We start from the raw sequence: 27,947 nt of genomic DNA, 5'->3' as shown, positions 1-27,947 counted from the left end.
TGCTACTTCTACTCAAAGCCGTGTTGAAGTCTACCCCCAAAATAGAAATGTCCCATTCTCTCCCCCTAAAAAATTCCTCTTGCCTGGGAACCACACTATCTAGCTGTTGATGGCAACTAATCAGTCGATGACACGACACATTACCTCCTGCTGATCAGTTCATCTCATCACTGGTGTCAAACTAGACTTACTTATTTTGTTTCACGATACCAATCTAATTTCTCTACAGTAGTTAATTTTGAACTGATTTATCACAACGTGATGCAATATTTTTAAATATAAAACTTACCCGCTGGTTATATAAAAGAGCTGAAGTCCCCTGACGCCAGGGCAGAAAATTCAAATCTCGCGCTATCGAAGATAAGCCAGGTGTACCAACCGCACCCTAGCGGTAGAACAGGTGGAACCACACACCAACTCCAGTTCTTCTCTCTGCCGTCATAGCTGGCTGACATATAGAAGTTCGCTCTCGTGTTTTACTCTCTTGGGAAGTTGTTTGGTGATGTACGTTTTTTTTTTAGTTTAAGCTATCGTTGATTATTTTACCTTGGTTCTTATCTTGAAATCTTTTTGTTTGAGATTTTCTTTATTGATATTTCCCTTACTTTTTGCTCGTCGGTCTCTCACGTTAGCATTCAAAATGGCCGACTCCTCCCCTGCTCAGCGTAGGTGTGTTAGTGAGGGTTGTCGTACTTGACTTCCTAAAGGATCTATTGATCCTCATACTATTTGTGTGAAATGTAGGGGTAAATTTTGTTCATTAGATGATAGGTGTTATGAGTGTCTTTCCTTAACTGATGATGATTTTGTTACTTTCGATCATTATGTTAGGAGACTAGAGAGAGATAGAGTTAGGCGTAGTTCTTCCCGATCTGTGGATAGAGCCTTACCTAATTTACCTGTTCCTAATCCTATTCCTTCCCCTGTGGTGGTAGATCAGGAACCTACTATGAAAGACATGTTTACTGCTATTTTGTCTCTTGGTGAGAAAGTTGAGTCCTTAGCAGCCGATAGAAATACAATCTTTTCCGAGTTAAAGGTATTGAAAAACCGTGATACTATCAGAACTGTGGAAAGTGTTTCAGTGTCTGATGTGGTACCGAAAAATCGTGACTCTCTCGGTGTTGTAACAAGTGTTGCTAATGTGTTTAGTGTTGCGGAGGGTGCGTCTGCATGATCTTGTCGTTCACCTAGCCTAAGACCTCTTTCGAGCTCTCAAACCCATGGGAGAAGTAATGTCGAACGGCTTAAGGGAACGAGAAGCGTCATCAATCGTGCAGACGTCCCCTCGAACGTTCCTGTTGCCGTAGCTCAGGTCGTTCACCCTCATCGTAGGAAAGGTGAGGTTCATGCGTTATCCCCGTCTTCCGATGAAGGGTCGGGGAGTGAGATCTGGCGTCGCGCGTCAAGACCGCTTAAACGGACGCATGATGTTTCACAGCGTCGGGAATCGCCTGTGCGTCCAGGATGTAGTTCGTGGGGTTCACCGGAACGTTTTCGTTCTCCCATCGCTTGCACTCCGGCCAAACGTACAGATCACCGTGTTCGTGTGGATATGATTCCTTCCGATTTGGACCTTGTTACTATTCATGCACCCCCTCTTCCATCGGATTGGCTTTCTTCCCCCGAAATGCGTGGTGACGTTGGTGCGAATCTTCCTTCTGGGAGTTCTGTTGATCCGAAATGGTCTGCGCTTGTGTCTATGAAGGAACAACTCTCGTCGTTGATGGATTCTTATCAACCAGGTGTTGGCGTTATGTCTGGGCGTTCGATGTCAGACCAGTTATCGCAAAGGCGTTCGATGGTCTCTGGTCTTGACGAGTTATCGCTTAGGTGGTCTCCCAGTCATAGTGTTCAACGCCAGGTTGATTTTGATGAGTCGCGTCAGAGAGTTTTGGTTGACCAGTTTTCGTATTCTGGTCGCGGGGAAGAACATCGGCGTCGACAAGTGGACGAGACGCGTCAACGATTTGAAGTAGTGGATCGTCCGCGTCAAATCATTGATTTGCAGCGTCGACATCCTGACTACTTTGATCGTTCGCGTCAACAGTCTTCGGACTTTACGCGACCTCTCGGCGATCTTCGACAGTTGCCTTCTGATTTCAAGCGTTCTTCTGTTCAACAGCAGTCGGATTCGAAGCGGTCTAGGCAGTTGTTGGTTGAGGAAGATCGTCTACCCGTCCGTGTTTCGCATCAATCTACTTCTACTTCTCCCCATCCGGTTGACGCAGATGTTGGCCTTGACAGGCAGTCCCATCCAGACGTTGTTCCTGCGGTTCAGGCTGCAGCTGTTGCTGCACTACCAGAAGACGAGCCTGAGGAAAAGTTGGATGAGGATGTTCCTATTGAGGAAGTCTCTGAAAATGAGGAGGAGAAGCATTATCAGCATGCTGTGGATCTTCGCAAGTTTATGCTTATTCTGACTGGAATTTTCCCGGATCAATTTACCCCTGTGGCCCCTCGTTCTCCGCCTTCTGAATTCATCTTAGGTAAAGCTACCAAGGTTCCAGTTTATACCAAGATGGTTCTTTCTCGATCCTCTAAGCGGGCCTTGAAATTAATGGGTTCTTGGTTGGACTCCAAGAAATCTTTTGGCAAGACGGCCTTTGCCTTTCCTCCCGCTAGGTTAGCCTCTTAATCTAGTGTGTGGTACGAGACTGGTGAAGTGTTGGGCTTGAGTTTTCCTTCGTCTGCCCAAGGGGATTTTTCAAGTTTGGTAGATGCTTCTTGTCGTCTTGCCTTAAGGAAAACGAAGATTTGGTGGTCCATTCCAGAGTTCGACCATTTGCTTAAAGGTCTGTTCAGGGCCTTCGAAGTTTTTAATTTCTTGGACTGGGCTTTGGGGGCTTTGAGTAAGAGGGTCTCTGATATGACGGAAACGGACACTAGTGGTTTGGTTCATTTGATGTCCTGCTTGGACAAAGGTGTGAGGGATGGCTCCAACGAACTTGCTGCCTTGTTTACAGCTGGAATTCTCAAGAAAAGGGCCACGATGTGCTCTTTTCTCTCTGCAGGAGTGTCTCCCTACCAGAAAACGGGCCTTCTTTTCGCACCTTTGTCTAATACCTTATTTCCGCAGGAATTGGTAGGCGAGGTGGCTACTGCCCTCACGCAGAAGGCCACACATGACTTAGTTACTCATTCGACTAGGAAAGTTTTGCCTCCGTCATTCTCCTCTCGTAAACCTAAGGAATCTTCTTCTGGGTTTCGACCTCAGTCCTTTCGTGGGAAGTCCTCTGGAAGAGGCTCTTTTAAACCAGAAGGAAGGAAGCCTAGAGGCAGAGGGGGCAAGTCCGGCCGAGGTAAAGTCTGACTGCCCTTTCCTTCAGACAGCAGTGGGTGCCAGGTTGACTCACTTCTGGGAGGCTTGGGAGAGGAATGGAGCGGACCCCTGGTCCGTCCAAGTGTTAAAGGAAGGCTACAAGATCCCCTTCCTGGCCAATCCTCCTTTAGTCACAGATCCAGTGGATCTTTCACCCAAATACAGAGAGGGTCCCAAGAAGCAAGCCATGCTTCTGCAGACGTCTCTTTTATTAGAAAAGCAAGCAATAGAGGAAGTGCAGGATGTTACGTCTCCGGGGTTTTACAACCGCCTTTTTCTATTACTCAAGAGTTCCGGGGGGTGGAGACCGGTTCTGGACGTAAGTGTGCTAAATGGTTACGTCCAGAACTCGACGTTCACTATGGAGACTCAGAAAACAGTTCTGGCAACTGTGAGGAAGGACGATTGGATGGTCTCTTTAGATCTTCAGGATGCCTATTTCCACCTTCCGATTCATCCCAGCTGCAGATGTTATCTGAGGTTCATGGATGGAAACAAGGTCTTCCAGTTCAGGGCTCTTTGTTTCGGACTCTGCACGGCTCCTCTGTTGTTTACCAAGATCATGCTGAACGTGGCAAGCATGCTGCATTCGAGGGGAATCAGGGCCTCTCTGTATCTGGACGATTGGCTGATAAGAGCCTCCTCAGCCGATTGTTGTTTGAAGGACCTCAAGATGACTTTGGATCTCTCCAGAGAACTGTGTCTCCTGGTGAGCTCGGAAAAATCACAACTGATTCCATCCCAGGAGATTCTTTATTTGGGGATGGAGATTCACAGTCGGAGTTTTCGGGCTTTTCCGTCGTCGGTGAGAATCCAAGCAGCCCTCCTAAAAGTCCAAACGTTCCTGAAGAGAGATCTTTGCTCCGTCAGAGATTGGATGAGCCTTCTGGGGACTCTCTCGTCGTTAGAGAAGTTCGTGACCCTGGGGAGGTTGTACTTGCGTCCTCTTCAGTTTCATCTCAACCGCCATTGGAAGAAAGGGGACAGCCTCGACAGGGATTGCATTCCCATCTCGGCTTCCATCAAGTCGCATCTTCAATGGTGGGACAACGAGCCCAGACTGAAAGAAGGCTTGTCTTTACTTCAGAGGAACCCAGACCTCGTGTTGTGTTCCGACGCCTCCAATTCGGGGTGGAGAGCCACTCTAGAGAAGCAGGAGCTTTCGGGGACTTGGACGGTGGAGCAAACCTCTCTCCACATCAATCAATAGGAGCTTTTAGCTATTCATCTGGCTCTCATCGGCTTCGAAAAGCAGATCAGGGGCAAGGTGGTCCAAGTCAATGCGGACAGCACGACAGCTCTGGCCTACATTGTGAAGCAAGGCGGGACCCACTCTTGGCCTCTGTACGAGATTGCAAGACTGCTTCTCGTCTGGGCGGAGGAAAGGAAGGTGACTCTTTTGACGCGGTTCATCCAGGGGGTTAACAATGTGAGCGCAGACAGACTCAGCAGGAAAGGTCAGGTTCTCTCCACAGAATGGATTCTGCACCCGGACATCTGCAAGAGTCTGTGGCGGTTATGGGGTCGCCCTCTCGTGGATCTCTTTGCCACCGCGAAGACCAAACGGCTAGAGTGTTACTGCTCTCCGGTTCCAGACCCCGAAGCTTTGCACATAGACGCTTTTCTGATGAACTGGTCACACATGGAGGTTTATGCTTTCCCTCCGTTCAAGATCCTTTACAAAGTGATTCAGAAGTTCATTTCGCACGAGGAGACCAGAATGACACTGATAGCTCCGTTCTGGCCGTCAAGGAGCTGGTTTCCAGAGGTACTGGAATGGATGGTGGATGTTCCGAGAAGCCTTCCCATGAGACCCGATCTTCTCAGACAACCAGTCATGGTTGGACAAACACAGCGGTTCCTTTCAGTATTTATTATTCAAAACTCACGGTGCAAGACACAGTTCAGTACTGAATACTGAGAATAGTATATACAGTAAGTAAACAATGATTATGATAGTTAACAGCAATAGCAGTTAAGAACTATTACAGCAATAATTAGCTTAACAGTTATATGAATATTACTTCGGAGAATAACAATAGTTAGACAGTTAAGTATACAAACTATCTCACTCCCCTTCTTATTTATAAGACAATATATGAATAAATCGGGAATATAAACAAAATAAATTTACTAAATAATACAAGAATAAAATAACATAAAATAAATAATTGCTATTCAACAGGTTGCATTTATCAAGACGAGTATTATTGCCATAAGCAATTCTGATCGTCTTCTAACTCATTCTCGCTGTTAGAACACTCATCCCAGAATTCCTCCTCTTCCGATTCATAGGATCTTTTACTGGGATCTACCTGCAAACGACTTGGGGGATGGCGCTCCCGAGTAGACCGACGTATTCCTCCTGAACTACTTCCAATCCCTGACTCTATTCTGATGACTTCTTCATCTGAAAGATCAGCCAATGCGGTTTCCCAAGAATAATTGCTTACATGGGCCTTCTCCAGTTCGTCAAAATGTCTTATCTTTACTTCGTCTGTTATTGTCTCTGCTGGGGTTAACTTATACGTCCAGCCACCACGAAGTATTTCTATAACTCTATATTTCTTCGAAAGATATGGTGCAAGTTTACCACCTCCACAACGGCGTCTCTCAGCTGTCGATAACTTCAATCGAACCAAATCTCCAACTTTGAAAGCTTTGCCGTAAGACTTCCGCTGGTTATTCCTAATCTGTTGTGCCATTGCAGTCTTGTTCCGTGCGAGCTTAATAGTTTTCTCAATTTTATCTACTTTCTCTCTCACAAATCTTTCTGCGATTGCTGCATTACCCAAAGAGTCCGGTTGATAATCCTCATCTTTGGAAGTTTCCTTTTTTAGAACCTCCTCTGGACGTCGAGCCAGAGTCCCATAGACGAGCTCATGTGGAGTAAATGTAGTCGTAGTATTTACAGCTGTATTGTGAGAGAACTGTACCCTGGGTATCATTTCAGGCCAAAGATCCATATTATTGTGACACATGCAACGAACGTTGTCTAATAATTGATTTTGACGTTCTACCTGGGCCTGACTTCTTGGATGGTAAGGAGAACCAAAGTCCTGCTTAATACCAAACATGTTACACATTGCCTTGAAGATATCAGCCGTAAAATGTGATCCTCTGTCCGACATTATGACACGGGGCACCCCAAACATGCAAATCCATCTTTCAACTAGAGTATCCATTGCTGTTTTTGCTGAACAATCCTCAAGAGGTACCAAAACAACATAGCGAGTCAAAATATCTTGCATTTGAAGGATATAACGATATGGATGTGAGGATGAAATGGGAAACGGACCCATGAAATCAACTTGCACCTGTTCATTCATGTATTCCGGGAGCTCGCGGCTCTGAAAAGGGGCCTTCCCTGGATGCTTCGATCTTTTGTTACTCCCACATGCTTCACATTTACTGACATGTGCATGGACATCTGCCTTCATGCGAGGCCACCAGAAACTCTTCCGAGCTCTTTCCCATGTTCGATCACGACCCATGTGACCACTCATAGGACTGTCATGAATCATTTGAAGTGCATAGAGTCTCATATCTTTAGGTATTACAGGTAACCACTCTTCTTTCACGCCATAGGGATGTTCTTGTGAGCGTCTTCCTTTATAATTTATATAACACAGAATTCCATTTTTAGTAATACCCAAACGGTTACCATATTTGGCAAGCTCATTCTCTTCTGACACACAACCCGGTGAACTCGTATTTTTCATAAAGTTCACTACTTCCCTGATCCCTTCATCGCAATGCTGTTTTTCTAACATTTCATTGGGATCTACAAATACTGTGGCCCACTGCTGAGAAGATCCTACTGCTATACTTGCAATATGCGATACCAGATTTCCATCAGCACCAACTCTCGACAGATAATCAGCCATGGACATCACAGCACTGCGACCACTTTTATGAATTGGATTTATGTCAAACTGCTGAATTGTTTCAATCCATCTCCCTCGACGCCCTCTCTCTTCTCTAATATCCAGGGTGTTTAGCCATCTTAATGCCTGATGGTCCGTTATCAGATCAAACGGTGCAGAGGAGAGGTACATCCGAAATCTCTTTATCGCCAGGATAACCGCCAGTAATTCCTTTTCTGTCGTTGAATACCTCTGCTCGGATTTGGAGAATGTATGGTGGTAAAAGGCAATTGGTAACAGTTCCTTGGATGCTGACTTGTTGGCTAACATTGCTCCTGCTCCAACATCACTTGCATCAGTAATCAAAACAAACTGTTTACTATAGTCAGGGAGATGGAGTGCCACAGCATTTGCTACCTGGTTTTTAAGCCTCTCAAAAGCCTCAACCATCTCGACCGACCAATGCAATTTCTGGTGTGGGTTTTTTTCCAAAGCCTCATACAGGGGCTTAGCAGTCTGTGACATCCCTGGAATCCATTTTTGCACATAAGAAAATGCCCCAATGGCCTGACGCAACTGCCTGACAGTCAAAGGCCTAGGAAGATCCCTCAGTTGATGAACTCTTTGCTCACTAATGCGAAGCATACCATCACCAACCACAGAACCCAGATACTCCACTTCACGAACCCCAAATTTACACTTATTCGGGGCCAGCGCAAGCCCAGCATCACGAATCCTGCTCAACACATTTCTGAGCCTTGCTATGTGTTCTTTCCATGTTGAACCCCAGACCAGTATGTCGTCGAGATAACACAATGCATCCGTATAGTTGCAATCACTGAGTATTGTAGCCATCATCCGTTGAAACGTATAACCTGCCCCTTTCAGACCAAAAGGAGTTCTACCATGCTATTCGAACTGCCCCCATGGGACTACAAAGGCTGAGACCTCACAATCCTCCCTCCGAAGAGGCATCTGATGGTATCCAGACTTTGCATCAAGCACTGAAAAGTATTTTGCCTGACCAAGTCTATCAAGAAGATCCTCGACGACAGGAATTGGATGCAATGTTGCTGGCTGGGACACGCTATTTACTCCCCTATAATCAATAGCCAACCGAAGGCTTCCATCAGCTCGACGAGCGCAAACAATAGGAGCTGCCCAAGGGCTACATGATTTCTTTATTACGCCCATATCCTGAAGTTTGCTTAGCTCCTTCTTGACTTCTGCCTCCAAAGCCGGTGACAACCGCCGCGGTCTATTTGCTATTGGTGCTGAGTCTGGGTTAACTCTGATGGTGTGTTCCACCCCTATCTGTACCAGCGGCAGTGGGCCTCCATTATAGAAAACATTCTTGAACTCATGAAGTACCTTGTCCATTTCCTCTTTCTGCTCAAAAGTAAGAGACTCTCCAAGGATGAAATTTCCTCTTTTCCCCTCAATTGAACTTGAAAGGCTATGGTTGCCATCGTATCCTACCACACTGGGCTCTAGTTCCCCGATCTCTTCTCCACTCTGCACAGTTTCGCTTTTATCCGATACATTTGCAACTCTCACATACATTTTCTTCTTGATTGAACCTTGGATGCAGCAATGAGGGGGGGCAACCGGAGAACCCTCAGGGCGTCGGGGACACAACAGATACTGCTCATCTGGAACCATCCCATCAGCTGAGCAGCATATAAATAATTCTGTCCTAGGAGGTATCACAACTGCATTCTCAGCTCTAACAATGAGCTTCACCACTCCATCAGAGCATGATTTATGTGATTGTGTCCTTTCCCCAGTATTCAAGGGCAATGATAATTTTATTGAATCCACTCGCAACCTCCCTTTTGTCAAATCTAGAGTGACTGTGCCAAGTTTTATCCACAAGTCCATCCCAAGTATCACTCTAGTAACAAGTTTAGATACCACAACGAACCTATGTTGTCTCACTATGGTTTTGCCTAACTTTATATCCATCAGAATTTCTCCCTCAATTTGAAGTTCTTCACTGCTCGCTCCGCAAGCTGTAATATTACTCGAGCTGACAAGAGATTTCTGAGCATCACTCAAGATATCCTCAGAAACTAAGGAATAATCACTTCCGGTGTCCACCAAAGCATTATACTTAGTTTCCATCATCTCCACAGTAACGTAATTTGTAATATTTTTCAATATCCGAGTTGCTGTTTGGCTGGAGAGCACATGCCGATATCTCATTTGACCCTTCACCCTTGGCTGTACCAAAGCCACAGTGCGTTGGAAAGCGGAAGTAGAATTAAATTTTACAGACTGCTCCAAGCTCCCGTGTGGAGCAGTCCTCACTGAAAATTTCTTCCTTGAACCTGGGGAGGGTACCAAGCAGGATTTTCATCTTTCCTTCGTGCACATGCTTTCCATCCACCCGCATGTGTCATTTTACAATAATAACACTTAAATTTACGAGAAGTATAGGATTCCCTCTTCTTGCTGCCCCATGATCCAGCATTAGCATTTCCTCGTACAGTTGCAACCTCCATTTTTTCCGGTGTGTCCTCCATCAAACAGACATTGGATGTACCCTCAATTTGATTCACATGGACACTGGGATTCCTAGGTCCTGTAGCTTTAGTTGCTCGTTTAGTAGACAACGCTGCCAATGCAATTTTTACAACCTCATCATACGACTTGGCAGTCTCCTCTGACTCCATCCACTTCTCTCTAATCAATTGGGATCGAACATCTGCATCGTGCAACCCCGAGAGAAATCGCCATACAACACGCTTCCGTACAATATCAGTTGGTTCTTTAGCAAATGCTTGACCTGCCAACAGTTGCAGACGAGTCATATAATCACTCAGACTCTCCCCCTGCAACTGTATAGATTCCTCAAACCTCAGAATCCTTACTTCAATTGCATCCGCCGTGAGAATCCGCTGCGCAAGTCTGTCCATAATTGCAACATCGTCCTTACCCCACTCAGGGTCCTGTAACGACTGTTGCTCAACATAGTTGGCTGTTGGTCCCCTAAATTGTAATCTCAGCATGAGGGCCCTATATCCTGCGTCGCGCCAAGACGGTACTCCTCGTAGTAAGTTTGCTTGCTTGACTAACGAGAAATGCGATGAAAAGGACTGCCAAGACATTGGAGACACATCATCCCCAAAAGACACACTCAGCATAATCTCCTTTGCAACAGGGTTATGTTCGGTAGGCGTGGATTCTGACATGCTGCCACCAGTCATGGTTGGACAAACACAGCGGTTCCTTTCAGTATTTATTATTCAAAACTCACGGTGCAAGACACAGTTCAGTACTGAATACTGAGAATAGTATATACAGGAAGTAAACAATGATTATGATAGTTAACAGCAATAGCAGTTAAGAACTATTACAGCAATAATTAGCTTAACAGTTATATGAATATTACTTCGGAGAATAACAATAGTTAGACAGTTAAGTATACAAACTATCTCAAACCTCACTTGGCCCGAAATCATCAAAACCTCCGAGCTCTACGTCTGACTGCCTTCAGACTATCGAAAAACTCGCTAGAGGTAGAAGATTTTCGAAGAAGGCAGCCAAGGCAATTGCAAGGGCAAGAAGGTCTTCAACCATCAAGGTGTATCAGTCCAAGTGGGAGTTGTTCAGGGAGTGGTGTAGGACTAACGCGATTTCCTCTTCCAGTACCTCGCTTTCCCAAATAGCAGATTTTTTCTTGGACCTTAAAGTTAAGCATAACTTCTCGTCATCTACTATTAAAGGTTACAGGAGTATGTTGGCGACGGTTTTTCGACACAGGAACCTAGACCTTTCTAATAATAAAGATCTACGAGATTTACTCAGGTCTTTTGATACGACCAAGAAGATTCAAACAGCTCCCATCGCCTGGAATTTGGATGTTGTCCTTAAATTTCTCATGAGTGACAGATTTGAGCCTTTACACTCGGCTTCATTTAAGGACTTAACCTTGAAAACCCTTTTTCTGGTTACCCTCGCCACTGCGAAAAGAGTTAGTGAAGTACACGCTTTAAGCAGGAACATTGGTTTTCGGAATGGGAAAGCCATTTGTTCTTTGCAACTGGGGTGTCTGGCCAAGAATGAAAACCCTTCTCGGCCATGGCCCAAATCCTTCGAGATTTCTAACCTTTCTGATTTGGCTGGCGGTGAATTGGAAAGGGTTCTCTGTCCAGTTAGAGCGCTACGGCTTTATGTGGACAGGACTAAGAATCTGAGAGGTAACTCAGACGCTCTAAGGTGTGCAGTCCGGAAACCCTCGATGCCCATGTCTAAGAATGCCTTGTCTTTTTTCGTTAGATTGTTGATTCGAGAAGCTCATGCTCAGTGTGATGAGTCGGATCAGAGGCTCCTCAAAGTCAAGACACATGAAGTCAGAGCTGTAGCGACTTCAGTGGCCTTTAAACAGAACCGTTCTCTGCAAAGTCTGATGGATACAACATTTTGGAGAAGTAAGTCTGTTTTTGCATCCCATTATTTGAAGAATGTTCAGACTCGCTATGAGGACTTTTTTACGTTGGGTCCTTTTATAGCGGCAAATGCGATAGTAGGTGAATGATCTACCACTACGTTCCCTTTTTTTCCTAATACCCCTTTTCTATCTCTTGGAACTCGTTTGTTATGGTTGTTTGTGGAGATTGGGCGTCAGTCTTCCGCAATCTTTGATTTGGTTAGGTGGTCAATTTGTTCCTTGAGTGCACCCGGAACAAGGGTATTGGTTGAGGTTCTGTCATGTTATAGGTGGTTGTACCGTTTGACAGCTCCTAGAGATTTTCAGCCCGAGTGGATTACTGGATCTCTTAAGGATAGCGGACGAAATGAGGCAGAGTATCATTGCTGTCAGCTTCCTTATCAGGTGAGAACCGCTTAAGTTTATTGTATGTAACCCTTAAGTGAATTTTCTATATGTAGCTGTCTCTGACCCGCCACCAAGGAGTGTCAATCAGCTCTTTTATATAACCAGCGGGTAAGTTTTATATTTATAAATGATATTTTCATAATAAAATAAATTTTTGAATATACTTACCCGCTGGTTATATAAATTTAACACCCACCCTCCTCCCCTCTAGAGACTACCTATGGTATGGCTATGAGGCATGGAAGAACTGGAGTTGGTGTGTGGTTCCACCTGTTCTACCGCTAGGGTGCGGTTGGTACACCTGGCTTATCTTCGATAGCGCGAGATTTGAATTTTCTGCCCTGGCGTCAGGGGACTTCAGCTCTTTTATATAACCAGCGGGTAAGTATATTCAAAAATTTATTTTATTATGAAAATATCATTTTTTCTTGGCTTTGTATAACGTAAACTTATGTCGGCTGGTGGCTGCAGTGTTGTGTTTGTGTGTATGGAGGAATGTTCTTCACTCATTCCTTCATTGTTGAAGTTATGTCAGCTGTTAGTTGACTGCTTTGAATAGTAATCAGAATTCAACACTTTCACCTTGTTGCATTTAGTTCCCTAACTTCTTAAATTTTGCATAGCAGTTATATTTTTTCTTCTTTAATTTTCTTGGCTATTGGCAAGGTAGTAGGTGTTCATGTCCAACGTTTCTTATACTTTTATTATGGTGCAAATTTTTAATTAAGATTATTTCAATATCACTTCAAGAAGCTAAAGGTAAGCCCAGCTAAAAAGCCATCTTGTGTATTTTTCTCTGATGCTAAATGTGCTAATGTAATTCTTCTATAAGAGTTTCTTTCCTAGAGAGTCATAAAGTACTGTATAGAGAAACTTATTTTGATAAGATATCCAAATACCTAAGTTGAGGTAAATTTTTACTTCTTTTTGTTCACTAAGATGGATTATTTTTGGAGCTTTCATGATTTAAATGACAACTTACAGTAATAGATTTTTTTCTCTAGTGCAGGAAATGCTTTCCATTAAAGTTAGTGAGTTTAAAAAAATAGAATATTTGAATACAGGTCCCATTTAGTATAGAAGCCATTTCCCTTTTAAAACATTATATAGAATAATCAACGATATAACCTCTTTCGTTAAAAGTTGAATTGCTTTGACAGGAATCGTGGAGCAATTTCCATGAAATTAATTTATTTGGAGAGTTACAGAAGTAGAAGTTGTACAGTTGATTTTAATTTGGATCTGTAATACAACAATGTGATTACTAATTACAGTATTCTGAGAAATGACTAAAAGTTGCATCAATCTATCATAAGTATTGATTTAGTTACCACAATGAATTCTGTTCAAATATTTCATATTATTGTACACTTTAAACAAAAGTAACAACATGTATGCAAGATTGAATTTAGTTTTTCTTTTAATTTCCAGAGTCATATTATACATTAGATTGGTGGCATCTTGTTCTAAGAATATTTTGGCAATGTAGTTTCACTGGTTCCAGTAACAAATCCTAGCTCCCAAATCTCACATCACTCATATGGAAAGTCATGGTTATTAATTTACATGATTGGCTGTTTAACATACTTTTTATTGCCTATAATTGGTCAGATTTTCATGGCCTAATTTATTAGATAGGGTATTCCAGACAAGAACATTTAATCAGCATTAAGACGGTGAGTCTTAGCTTGAAGGAGGTAACTTTGATCTTACCTGCCCAGTTGCTAACTCTACTCTGACTTCCAAGTTAGGTCTAGGGATTATGGGGTTTCATTTTGTAAGGGTTCTGAATGTTCACTGCACCTTAAAGATTCCAGATCCTCTCACAGAGCCTGAAATTCCATATTTACTTTTGATCCTATTGTTGTTAAATCAATCCACTCCCGCATTTTAGCTTTTCTTTTGGACACTTAGATTTGCGAGGTAGAGAGAGATAGTAATCTGGATCCTTATATCCCTCCTCTCGCTAAAGTAAGTGCCTCTAAACATCTGCTTATCTATTATGTGTCAAAATAGCTGGGTTTTTTATCTCTCCTCTCAATGAAATAGCTGTCCTTAAAATAGTTTTTGTGTTAATGTGCTGTTTGGTCTCCAAGAAGTTTTCTGTGAAAGGCTAGAACAGGGAATCCAATATGATAAGAAAATAATAAATATTGTTTTCCCTGCTCCAGGGCCAGTGTGTCAACATGCACAGCACTGACTTGATGAGTAAAAGAAAGGCATACAGATTTAGGCTCTATTGAATCTGTCACAGCACCTCTTAAATATTTAAAGGTCACTCATAGATGGCAGTGGCAAGGGACAGTGATAATGCCCTAGCAGGACAATTCCCTAAACACTGACCTTATATCCATAGGATCAGTGCCCAAGCGTCCTCTCCGCCCATTATAGTAGAACCAGGGAGGGCCAGCCAATGGCTGCTGATGACTCATCAGGTAGATCTATAGACTTTACCAAACCCCCCATCCTTAGCTCACAAGGATGGTGAGGTTGCAGACACTACAAGAAAATATCAAGTTTGAGTGGGCTTCAACCTCCCATCCAGCAGAATGCCAAACAGGGACATTTCCAGTAGGCCACCATAACCCCTAAATACAGTACGTTGGAGACATGATGACACATTGCCGAGAACCAATACTTGTACTGGAACCGAGGCTACTAGGTTGCTAGTATGTACTTGACTACCATCTTTTCAAATTTTTTGTCTACTGTGTTATGACATTCTTTTCTGCACACTCATAGTACCAGATCAGTCAGTCATCATCCTGAACCCATTAAGGGCCATGACTTGGCCTTGTTAAGAAAATTACCAATAGTTTCATTTAAAAACCATTTGAAAGAGAATGTTATACACTAAAAGGTGTACTTTTTAAGTCGTCTTAGCATTTTATTTTATTATGTAATATTTTATCAGTGCCAAGAAAAAATTATAGTTAATAATAATGTCCAAGGATCGACTTATACAAGCATTTTGTCTAATTCACATGATTCAACTTCTAGTTCCAAAACTATCCGTACTTCCACAGGCCATAGTTTCCAGAATAATAATCGATCCACCTTAAGTGCATTAAGTCACTCAAAACTACCGCTTACTGGTAAATCTACCATTGCTCCTGAATGTTCAATTAGTCACACATTTACCAATGAAGTAAGTGAAATTTCTAAAAGCGCCGAAGCTCACAATACTTTACAAAACATGTTTTAAATATTAAACTTAGCCGGTGAATATATAATAGCTGCAACTCTGCGGCTCGACAGACAACATACTTAAAAAACTCGCGAGCGATCGCTATGCAGGTTGCGGGTGTGCCCACCAGCGCCAACTGTCGGCCAGATACCACTCTCGGATGTAAACAAAACCTTCAATTCTTCTCTGTCGACGTTGACGACAAGACGTACTTTTACTCGCTGTAGAACCTGGAGTTTTCCCATCATATTTGGTGAAGTACTTTAATTTGGTTTGAGCTTTCGCAGTACAGGTGTTTTCTTCAACGTAAACTCTTGAACTCTTTTTTGAATCGGATTATTTGTTGATGACTTAGATCGTTTTTGGAATTTTCTTTGACTAATTCAAAATGGCTGACCCTTCTCAAGTTCCTAAGTTTCGAAAGTGTAATGCTAGGGACTGTAATAGGCGTCTTCCAAAGGCTTCTCTCGACCCTCATACTGTTTGTTCCAATTGTCGGGGTAAAACCTGTCAATTGGGAGATCGGTGTGAGGAATGCGTGGGCCTTTCGGAATTCGATTGGATCGAATTTGATAAATATACACGCAGACTAGAGAGAGATAGGGTAAGGAGAAGTTCATCTAGGTCCGTAGGTTTTTCCTCTCCACATGCCCCTGAACCTAATCCTTCCCCTGTAGTGGTTGTTCCTAACCCCCCTCCTAGCACTCGGGAGCCGTCTATGCAAGACATGTTGTGTGCTATTCATGCCTTGGGGGAGAGAGTTGAGGCTTTAGCAAGTGACCGTAATCAACTCATGGCTGACGTAAAGGAACTCAAGTGCCAAAGTGCCACGGCGTAAAGTGGGAAAGTGCTTAGTGTTACGCAAAGTGTTGTGAACAGTGTTGCGACCGAGGGTTCGTCTGTTCGTGCCTGTCGTTCACCTAGTCCGGGACCTCTTGAAAGCTCCCAAGCCCAGGGGAGAAGCAATGTCGTACGACTTATGGGTTCGAGAGGCCTTGATCAGCGAACAGACGTTCCCTCTTTGGTATCAGGCATATCTCGTCAAGATCGCCCCTACCATAAGACGAGAGAGCCCATTTTTACCTCGTCGTCCGAAGCCATTTCACGTAAGAAACCATGGAGCAAGGTCTCTAGACCTTTGAAACGCAAGTCGGTCCCTTCAGGACAAGTCCAACGTCCCGGATGTAGTCACTGGGACAGTTCGGACCCGTTGCCGTCATCTGATGACTGCTCGCCGCCTAAGAAAGGCAAAGTTGTGCCGTCTCAGTCGCTAACCCCGTCTGTTACCGTACCCATTTCCGTAGACCCTAAATGGGTTATACTGCAGGACATGCAGTCTAAGCTTGCGTCCCTTATGGAAGACTATAACGCAGAGAAGGTTTCCATTGAACCTAGCCGTTTTTCTCATGGAGACCCTGGCCGTCAGCCATCCAAGCGTTCTGTTGTGCGTCCTGTTGACGTTGATGTAGCTTTCTCGCGTCAACCAGTTGGGGTTGTACCTCCCCCGATACGGTCCCGTGTGGATTTCCAGCCGCATGTTGACGTTAGGCAACTCACTGATGCGACTGGTGACGTTCAGGACGTTCACCAACCATCAAAGTTGACTTGTTTTGACGCGGTGCATCAACTTCCGCAACCCAGTGTGGTGTTAACTGCACAACCCAGACGGTCTAAACAGTCTCGGGTGGACGCTGTGCGTCCTCGCGCACCTGTTGTTGTTGACAGTTCCCAGACTGTTCAGCAGTTTCAGGACGCTGCGTCCTGCTCCGTCACTTATGCACCAGTGCGGCCGGACGCTGCGGGTCAAACGTTGCCTACACCTTTGCCGTTTTCTCATCAGTTATCAGATGAGGAACTTACAGATGAGGACGTTGCTGAACCCCAGCCTGAGGATCAGCCTTCAGATTTAGATGAGCCTAGAGCAGTTCCACCATCTATGGACTTTAAAAAAGTCATGCTTGTTTTTAAAGAGTTGTTCCCTGAACACTTTATCTCTGTAGCTCCTCGTTCGCCGCCGTCTGAGTTTGTTTTAGGCGTTCCTGCTGCCACACCAGCCTTTACAAAACTCGTTCTCTCTCGCTCATCCAAGAGAGCTTTACGGCTGTTAGGCGATTGGTTGGTAACCAAAAGGAGTTTAGGGAAGACGGCCTTTGCCTTCCCCCCATCTAAACTCTCGTCTAGATCGAGCATCTGGTATGCCACGGGAGAAGTTCTCGGCTTGGGAGTTCCTGCCTCTGCCCAGGGCGACTTCTCAAGTCTTGTAGACTCTCCCCGTCGCCTTGCCATGAGACGCTCGAAGATTAGTTGGTCATCCTCAGACCTGGACCATCTACTTAAAGGCATCTTTAGGGCTTTTGAAGTTTTTAACTTCCTAGACTGGTGTTTGGGAGCCCTGAGTAGGAAAATCTCATCATCCGATAGGGATGTCTCCTTACTCATCATGTCCTGCATGGACAAGGCCGTCCGCGATGAATCCAACGAGCTTGCCGCCTCATTCACGTCAGGAGTCCTAAAGAAACAAGAGTCTCTGTGCTCTTTTCTATCAGCAGGAGTGACGCCCTGTCAAAGATCTGAGCTACTCTTTGCGCCTTTGTCTAAGTTCTTGTTTCCTGAACTCTTAGTTAAGGAAATAGCCTTGTCTTTAGTGCAGAAGGACACCCACGATTTGGTTGCGTCCTCGGCTCGCAAAGTTCCCCCTTTGCCTGCCTTGTCTGCTAGACCTAGGATAGACACTCCAGCGTCCAGGTTTATTCCGCCCTTTCGTGGCAGAGCCCCCAGCAGGGGAGGTGCTCGTGCCGAAGGGAAGAGAGGAAAGAGGAAAGGATCCAAGTCCTCGCGGGGCAGAGTCTGACTGCCCGCAACTTCAGACAGCAGTAGGTGCCAGACTCAAGAACTTCTGGCAAGCCTGGGAGAAGAGAGGCGCAGATCAACAATCTGTGAGGTTGCTCAGAGAGGGGTACAAAATCCCTTTTGTACGCAGACCTCCTCTAGCGACGTCCCCCATCGATCTCTCTCCCAGGTACCGAGAGGAAGCAAAGAGACAAGCCCTGAAACTGGAAGTGTCTCTTTTACTAGAGAAGGGAGCGGTGGTCAAAGTCTCGGACCTTCAATCACCGGGGTTTTACAACCGTCTCTTCCTAGTACCAAAGAAGACAGGAGGTTGGAGACCGGTGCTAGACGTCAGTGCTCTGAATGTCTTTGTCACAAAGACGAAGTTCACCATGGAGACCACAAAGTCAGTCTTAGCAGCGGTCAGAAAGGGAGACTGGATGGTCTCTCTCGACCTAAGGGACGCCTACTTCCACATCCCCATTGACTCAGATTCCCAACCTTTTCTGAGATTCGTCTTCGACGATGTGGTGTACCAGTTTCGGGCCCTGTGCTTTGGCCTAGGCACGGCTCCTCTCGTATTTACGAGGCTTATGAGGAATGTGGCAAAATTCCTCCATTTATCGGACATCCGAGCCTCCCTTTATTTGGACGACTGGCTTCTCAGAGCCTCTTCCAGTCATCGCTGTCTGAAGGATCTCAATTGGACTCTAGATCTGACCAAGGAATTGGGACTCCTAGTCAACTTGGAAAAGTCCCAGCTGATCCCATCCCAAACTATTCTGTATTTAGGGATGGAGATTCGCAGTCCAGTTTTTCGGGCTTTTCCGTCGGCCCCCAGAATAGATCAAGCCCTGCTCGTCATCCAGAAGATGTTGAAGAGAGAACGTTGCTCAGTCAGGAATTGGATGAGCCTGGTAGGAACGCTATCATCCCTGGAGCAATTTGTCTCGCTAGGAAGGCTACACCTCCGACCTCTACAATTCCATCTAGCTTTTCACTGGAAAAAGGACAAGACGCTAGAGGCGGTCTCGATCCCGATTTCCGAAAAGATAAAGACTTGTCTGACTTGGTGGAAAGACAATATCAGTCTACAAGAAGGTCTTCCCCTAGCAGTTCAGAAACCCAACCACGTTCTCTTCTCAGACGCATCGGACTTGGGCTGGGGCGCGACGCTGGACGGTCGGGAATGCTCAGGTCTGTGGAACTCGAGTCAGAGGAGCATGCATATCAACAGCAAGGAGCTTTTGGCAGTTCACCTGGCCTTGATAAGCTTCGAGAGTCTCCTTCGAGGCAAGGTGGTGGAGGTCAACTCGGACAACACCACGGCCTTGGCGTACATTTCCAAACAGGGAGGTACCCACTCACTGACTCTGTACGAGATCGCAAGGGACCTGCTCATCTGGTCAAGAGATCGAGGCATCTCCCTAGTAACGAGATTCATCCAGGGCGACTTGAACGTAATTCCAACCGAATGGACCCTCCACAAGGATGTGTGCAAGAGACTTTGGGCGACTTGGGGTCAACCCACCATAGATCTCTTTGCAACCTCGATGACCAAGAGGCTTCCAATCTATTGCTCTCCAGTCCCAGACCCAGCAGCAATACATATAGATGCCTTTCTCCTAGACTGGTCTCACCTAGACCTTTACGCATTCCCACCATTCAAGATTGTCAACAAGGTACTGCAGAAGTTCGCCTCTCACGAAGGGACAAGGTTGACGTTAGTTGCTCCCCTCTGGCCCGCGAGAGAATGGTTCACCGAGGTACTTCGATGGCTGGTAGACTTCCCAAGAAGTCTTCCTCTAAGAGTAGACCTATTATGTCAGCCACACGTAAAGAAGGTACACCAAAGCCTCCACGCTCTTTGTCTGACTGCCTTCAGACTATCGAAAGACTCGAGAGCTAGAGGCTTTTCGAAGGAGGCAGCCAGTGCGATTGCAAGAGCGAGGAGAGCTTCTACCATTAGAGTTTACCAATCGAAGTGGGAAATCTTCCGAGACTGGTGCAAGTCAGTATCTGTATCCTCGTCCAGTACCTCTGTAGCCCAAATCGCGGACTTTCTCTTATACCTGAGAAGAGTTCACTCCCTTTCAGCTCCCACGATCAAGGGCTACAGGAGCATGTTGGCTTCGGTCTTCCGGCATAGAGGCTTAGATCTTTCCAACAATAAAGATCTACAAGATCTAAGGCTTAGATCTTTCCAACAATAAAGATCTACAAGATCTCCTTAAGTCTTTTGAGACCTCTAAGGAACGTCGTTTGGCTACACCTGGATGGAATTTAGACGTGGTCCTAAGATTCCTCATGTCAGACAGGTTCGAGCCTTTACATTCAGCCTCCCTGAAGGATCTCACTCTTAAGACTCTTTTCCTGGTGTGCTTGGCCTCAGCTAAAAGAGTCAGTGAGATTCATGCCTTCAGCAAGAACATCGGTTTTTCGACAGAAAAAGCCTCTTGTTCTCTTCAACTTGGTTTCCTAGCCAAGAATGAACTGCCTTCTCGTCCTTGGCCTAAATCTTTTGATATTCCTAGCTTATCAAAGATCGTGGGCAACGAGTTAGAGAGAGCATTATGCCCCGTTAGAGCTCTTAAGTTCTATTTAGCTCGTACTAAGCCTTTAAGAGGTAAATCTGAAGCGTTATGGTGTTCGGTTAAGAAACCATCCTTTCCTATGTCAAAGAATGCTTTGTCATATTTTATCAGATTGTTAATACGAGAAGCTCATTCACACTTGAGTGAGGAAGACCGATCTTTGCTTAAGGTTAAGACGCACGAGATTAGAGCTATAGCAACTTCCGTGGCCTTTAAGCAAAATAGATCTCTGCAAAGTATCATGGACGCGACCTTTTGGAGAAGCAAGTCAGTGTTCGCGTCATTTTACTTGAAAGATGTCCAGACTCTTTACGAGGACTGCTACACACTGGGTCCATTCGTAGCAGCGAGTGCAGTAGTGGGTGAGGGCTCAACCACTACACTTCCCTAATTCCATATCCTTTTAATCTGTCTCTTGAAATGTTTTTAATATTGTTTTTTGGGTTGTTCGGAAGGCTAAGAAGCCTTTCGCATCCTGGTTGATTTGGCGGGTGGTCAAAGTCATTTCTTGAGAGCGCCCAGATTAGGGGTTTGATGAGGTCCTGTTGTATGGGTTGCAGCCCTTGATACTTCAGCTCCTGGGAGTCTGTCAGCATCCTAAGAGGATCGCTGGGCTCCGTGAGGAAGACAGACTTAAAAGGCAGAGTAATCGTCTAAGTCGACTTCCTTACCAGGTACCTATTTATTTTGGTTTTGTTATATTGATAACTGTCAAAATTAAAAAACTCTTAGCTTATACGCTGTAAACATATTAACTCTGGTCTCTACCCACCTCCTTGGGTGTGAATCAGCTATTATATATTCACCGGCTAAGTTTAATATTTAAAAATGATATTTTAATTATAAAATAAATTTTTGAATATACTTACCCGGTGAATATATAAATTAAATGACCCTCCCTTCCTCCCCAATAGAGACGCAGCGGGACGAGAAGAATTGAAGGTTTTGTTTACATCCGAGAGTGGTATCTGGCCGACAGTTGGCGCTGGTGAGCACACCCGCAACCTGCATAGCGATCGCTCGCGAGTTTTTTAAGTATGTTGTCTGTCGAGCCGCAGAGTTGCAGCTATTATATATTCACCGGGTAAGTATATTCAAAAATTTATTTTATAATTAAAATATCATTTTAACACACTACCCACATCTGATGCTTACATGGATACACAACATCCGGATGAAGAAGAGATGATTGATTATGTGACTCTAAAATCTGAATCCAAGAGAAAAAATGGGTACTACAAAACAGAACTCCTCCAAAATAAAATAAGCAAATAATGAATTGGGATAGTGAGCCTGAAGAGATTTCCTCTAAAGTTACTTTATTAAAAGATTCTGTGGCTGATGTAGGAAATCAAAATGTTGTGGAAATAGAAACAATGTCTCAATTCCCAACTTCTAAATCTTAACCCAACGTAATAATTAACCAAGCTACCAAACATGTACTGAATGTCAAGGTCCATAAGAACCCTAGTGAAAGCCAAGAAGTTAAAGGAAAATTAATGGATTTTGTACTACTGTATTGAAAAAAATCCATCCTCATTTATTGGAATTACTGGTTAAGTGATTGTCTTAAATAAAACAACAATAGCGAATAAATCAGCCCACAAAATATCATGCTTCTGTAATGATTGGTTGATTAGAAACACACAGTGCTGTTTGTGTGTTGATCATCTGATAAAGAAGCATACAACAGGCAATCTTCATCTTGGAAATTTTATAGAAAAATTGAATCCTCATCAAAAGGATAATCAGGAAGCAAATTTTAATCAGAGTAAACATCAGGAAACTATTTGTAAAAGACTAAAACCTAATAAAAACATATTAGCACAGCTAAACAGGAGATCAACTGCAGCAAAATAAGCAGAAATAACACTGCCTGTAGAAATCTTTCTCCATTACATTAATTATCAATCCATACATAATTCAGTGGAGTATTAATGGTCTTGAAACCAGTTTAGATCTAGGGAAAATTCAAAGACTATTGAAAAATTATAACCCTATTGCACTATGCATACAGCATACAAATGCTACTGTTCCTTCTATAGAAAATTACACTCTAGCATCTAGCTCAGTCCCTTCTGCTGATGTATTAAGAACTGCTATCTATTTTCATAGTAATATAACTTACGATGCTAAGATATTTAACACATCTCAATTTCAATTATTGGGATTTAAAGTACATCTGAATAATAACTCCCCTAATATTTTTGCAATAGGCATACAGTGTACTAATGATACTGTTCCTTCTCTATGAAATTACACACCCTAGCATCTACCTCAGTCCCTTCTGCTGAGGCATTAGGAACTGCTATCTATTTGCATAATGAAATAATTTATGATGCTAAGATATTTAAGACATTTTAACTTCAATTATCAGGATTTAAGGTACTGTACATCTGAATAAGTCCTCTAATGTTTATAATATACACAATTAACTGTTTTACACCTATAATTTTCAAAATTTAGCCAAAGAATTTACAAATAAGCAAGTTGATTTTCTTTAAATTGGAGATTTCAATTCCCACAATGCACTCTAGGATCCTAATTGTGTTAATAATGATACAAATAAATCCATTGTTGAACCAATAGTGAATGATTATAACCAGTGTATATTAAATGAGGTTGATTCAATACATACTACTATAAAACTCATGGAACATATTCTTCAATAGACTTAACCCTTTGTTCCAACAATATTACTGATAGGGTTGAATGGAACGTGCTAGACAACCTTTACTCCAGTGACCATTTCTCTATATTAATAACCGTGTTAGGACATACACCAAGTCCTCCCATTTTAAACATCTGACTTAACCGGTAGTTATATATATAGCTTATGTCCCTGACGTCACGGCAGAAATTTCAAAACTCGCGGCAATCGCCGATTGGATAGCCAGGTGTACCACCAGTGCGCCCTCTAGACAGGTACCTGGAACCATTCCAGTGATTCTTCAGATCTTCCCTGCCGCCACACCGGCGACATCGTTGGATATTTCACTCGTTGTTAACCTAAATTATTGCAGTTATCTTGGTGATGTACTATTTGGTTATTGGCTTTCGCTCGTTTGGACTTACTTTTGGATTTTCTTGAACCTCTGTGATTTTTGTTATTTGACCCTTGCTCGTTTGATCACTCTTCTAAATATTCTAAATGGCTGACCCTCCTAAGTCTTATAGAATGTGTATGAGAGGTTGTAAAACACGTATTGCTAAAGCCTCTGTCGATCCCCACTCCGTTTGTAATAAATGTAGAGGTAAAATTTGTGAATTAGGGAATTGTTATGATGAATGTATTTTGTTGTCTGAGAGTGAGTAGTTGGAATTTGACCACTACTCTCGTAAACTTGACAGAAATAGGGTTAGACGTAGTTCTTCTCTTTCTTCTAGAGATTTTTCCTCTTCCCATGTCATTGAACCTAATCCTTCCCCTGTAGTGGTAGTTACAGATCCCACTACTGTTACTGCTGATGAACCATCGGTAAAGAATATGATGGTAGCCATTCAAGCCCTGGGTGCGAGGGTTGAATCGCTTGCGGCGGACAGAACCCAGTTAATGTCCGATGTGAATGAATTAAAAAGTGCTAGTGTCAGTGCTAAAAGTGCAGTTAATTTGTTTAGTGCAGTGGAGGTTGCGTCTGCTCAACCCTGTCGTTCTCCTAGCCTTAGACCTCTTCCAAGCTCCCCGAACCCTGGGAGAAGGAATGTCGAGCGGTGAAAGGAAATGAGAGGCGTTAACGCCTGAGCAGACGTCCCCTCGAGCGTACCCGTTGCTGCTTCACGGAACGCTTGCCCTCACCAGGGGAAAGGTGAGGTGAAAGTTTTTTCTTCATCTTCGGATGACGCAGCACCCAGACAGGGCTGGCATCAAGCTTCCAGACCTGTGAAGAGGAAGATGGATACTGTCGATCAGCGTCATGACATGACACCGCAAGCTCCTGGTTGTAGTCATTGGAGTAGTCCAGAGCGTTTTCCTTCTTCCGAAGAAGGCTCTCCTGCCAAGCGTCCTGTAAGGATGTCGGATAGTGAGTGTCCAGCCCATCCTGTTATAGGACAGTTTCCTGAGACTGGCATGACCTCGGCTCATGCTCCGCCCCCACCTTCAGATTGGTTGTCGTCCTCTGAACACTCTGCGCGTTCGTTGAGTGATGTAGAGAACTTAGTATGTTGCAAGATATGCAGCAGAAACTATCTTCTCTCATGCAAGTATATCAACCTGTGGACAAGAGAGTGGCTCGCCAAGACCCCGAGCGTCAGGAAGCTTCTCGCCTTGACACCAAGCGTCGGAAGGCGATAAGTCAAGAGGCTCTGGATAACGGACATCTTTCTAAGCGTTGAGTGCATGATAGTCATGACACCAAGCAATCAAGCATGACACAGAACGACGTAATAAGGATTCTCCTGTTAAACGTCGAGAGACTGATCCGCGTGACACTGAGCGTCAAGCAGCCAGACGTGGCGCCGAGCGTCAAGCAGCCAAACTTGACACCGAGCGTCAAGCAGTCAGATGCGACGTCAAGCGTCAAGCATCCAGGCTTGACACCGAGCGTCAAGCTGGACGTGACGTCGAGCATCAAGCTGGACGTGACGTCGAGCATCAAGCTGGACGTGACGTCGAGCATCAAGCTGGACGTGACGTCGAGCATCAAGCTGGACGTGACGTCGAGCATCAAGCTGGACGTGACGTCAAGCATCAAGCTGGACGTGACGTCGAGCATCAAGCTGGACGTGACGTCGAGCGTCAAGCTTTCAGACATGACACCGAACGTCAAACAGGACACAACGTCAAGCATCCAGGCTTGACACCGAGCGTCAAGCTGGACGTGACGTCGAGTGTCAAGCTTCCAGACATGACACCGAACATCAAACAGGATGTGATGTCAAACGTCAAGCAGCCCGACTTGACGTCAAGCGTCAAGCTGGACATGACATCGAGCGTCAAGCCTGGAGGCTTGACGTCGAGCATCAAGCAGGACGTGACGGCGAGCGTCAACCAGAACGTGACGCCGAGCATCAAGCTGATGACGAGCGTCAAGCAGTCAAACGTCAAGCAGCCCGACTTGACGTCAAGCAGCCCGACTTGACGTCAAGCGTCAAGCTGGACATGACATCGAGCGTCAAGCTTCCAGGCTTGACGTCGAGCATCAAGCAGGACGTGACGCCGAGCGTCAAGCAGAACGTGACGCCGAGCGTCAAGCTGACGACGAGCGTCAAGCAGTCAAACGTAACACCGAACTTCAAAGCCTTGGACGTGCCAGTCAGACCGAGCATCGAGATTGTGGACGCCGTAGTTCCGATCATAAGGAGTTGACTCCTGATATCCAAGACGTCTCTACTTCAGTTTAGAGCTTTGTCGGAGGAAAGGATTGACGATCATCTTTCCCCCGCTGTGTTTGAGGAATTCTCAGAAGGAGAAGATCCTAAGACCCTTCATCCTTCGGTTGACCTTAAGAAGCTCATGAGAGTTTTTACGGGAGAGTTTCCGGATTATTACTCTTGCACCTCGTTCACCGCCTTCAGAATTCACGCTAGGGAAGGCGTCGAAGGAGTCTCTTTTTACTAGGATGGTTCTGTCTAGATCATAAAAGAGAGCTTTGAGGATGTTGGGAGACTGGATGCAGTCCAAAAAGGACCAGGGAAAGACGGCTTTCTCTTTTCCCCCGGATAGACTGGCCTCCAGGTCTAGTGTATGGTACGAGACGGGAGAAGTTCTCAGCTTGGGAGTTCCTGCCTCTGCCCAAGGAGACTTTTCAAGCCTGGTAGACGCTCCTCGTCGGACGGCCATGAGAAGGACCAAAATCCTCTGATCAACTGCAGAACTTGATCATCTTCTCAAAGGCGTCTTCAGAGCCTTTGAGGTCTTCAATTTCCTTGATTAGACTCTGGGAGCCTTGGGGAAAAAGGTGTCTGCCTTAAAGAATGTTGACACTGCTAGTATCATCCACATCATGTCATGCATGGATAAGGCTGTAAAGGATGGATCCAATGAGTTGGCAGCCCTTTTCTCGGCGGGGGTCCTTAAGAAAAGAGCCCAATTGTGTACTTTCTTTCCATTGGGGTTACTCCCTTTCAGAAGTCAGAATTGCTATACGCACCTCTTTCTTCCTCTCTCTTTCTGCAAGAGTTGGTCAGAGAGGTTTCTTCCGCTTTAACCTAAAAGGCCCCACAGGATTTGGTGTCAAAGACGGCAAGGAAGGTTTTACCTACTTCCTTCTTTAGCCGCAAGCCGAAGGAAAGAGCTCCGTTCCCTAAGTTTTCGCAGCCCTTTCAAGGGAAGACGTTCAGTAGGGGCAGTTCCCGACCCGAGGGAAGGAGGGCAAGGAGAAGAGGTTCCAGGCCAGGGCAAAGCAGAGTTTGACTGCTTTCGCCTTCAGACAGCAGTAGGAGCCAGACTGAATAACTTCTGGCGAGCCTGGGAGAAGAGGGAAGCAGACCTTTGGTGAGTACAACTATTGAAGGAGAGATACAAAATCCCTTTCATAGGGAAACCTCCTTTAGTATTAGCTCCTATAGATCTCTCTGCCAGATACAGAGAGGAGTCAAAGAGGCAGGCTATGCAACTTGAAATGTCTCTCTTGTTGGAGAAAGAGGCAATAGAGAGGGTGCACGACATGCGGTCACCAGATTTTTACAACCGCTTATTCCTGGTTCCCAAGAACTCGGGGGGATGGAGACCAGTCCTGGACGTAAGTTCTCTCAACGCTTTCATTCAGAAAACAAAGTTCTCTATGGAGACATCGAAGTCTGTCCTAGCAGGAGTAAGAAAGGACGACTGGATGGTCTCTTTAGACCTTCAGGATGCTTACTTCCATATCCCCTTTCATCCGAGCTTCAAGCATTACCTGAGGTTCGTTTACAAGAAGGAAGTGTTCCAGTTTCGGGCCCTGCGTTTGGCCTCAGCACTGCCCTTCAAATATTCACGAAACTGATGCTAAATGTAGCAAGCATACTGCACTCAGGAGGTATCAGAGCCTCCCTGTATCTGGACGACTGGCTACTAAGAGCTCACTCCTACAATCGCTGCCTGGAGGATCTATAAAAGACTTTGAGGTTATCAGAAGATCTGGGTCTTCTTTTAAACAGAGACAAGTCTCAACTGACACCATCCCAAAGGATCCTCCTGAAACTTCGTTCTTTTCTAAAGAAACAGAAGTGTTCTGTGAGAGAGTGGATCAGTCTGCTGGGAACCCTCTCCTCGATGGAGCACTTTGTCTCCCTGGGAAGGCTGAATCTTCGTCCTCTCCAGTTCCACCTCAATCATAATTGGGACAAGGAAAAGGATCTAAAGACGGAATGCATTCCTATTACGGAA

At 44.7% G+C, this 27,947-nt stretch overlaps 1 protein-coding gene across 4 annotated transcripts in view; it reads left to right on the top strand.

Moving 5' to 3' along the window:
- The window catches only part of bchs (WD repeat and FYVE domain containing 3 bchs), a 748,678-nt gene that overhangs the window by 616,027 nt on the left and 104,704 nt on the right, over positions 1–27,947 (top strand). The gene's annotated exons all lie outside the window — the stretch shown is intronic.

The sequence above is a fragment of the Palaemon carinicauda genome, chromosome 1, assembly GCF_036898095.1.
Source record: "Palaemon carinicauda isolate YSFRI2023 chromosome 1, ASM3689809v2, whole genome shotgun sequence".
Classification (NCBI taxonomy): domain Eukaryota; kingdom Metazoa; phylum Arthropoda; class Malacostraca; order Decapoda; family Palaemonidae; genus Palaemon; species Palaemon carinicauda.
Note: the sequence above shows the minus strand (reverse complement) of the source record. Positions and strands in the feature narration are given on the sequence as shown.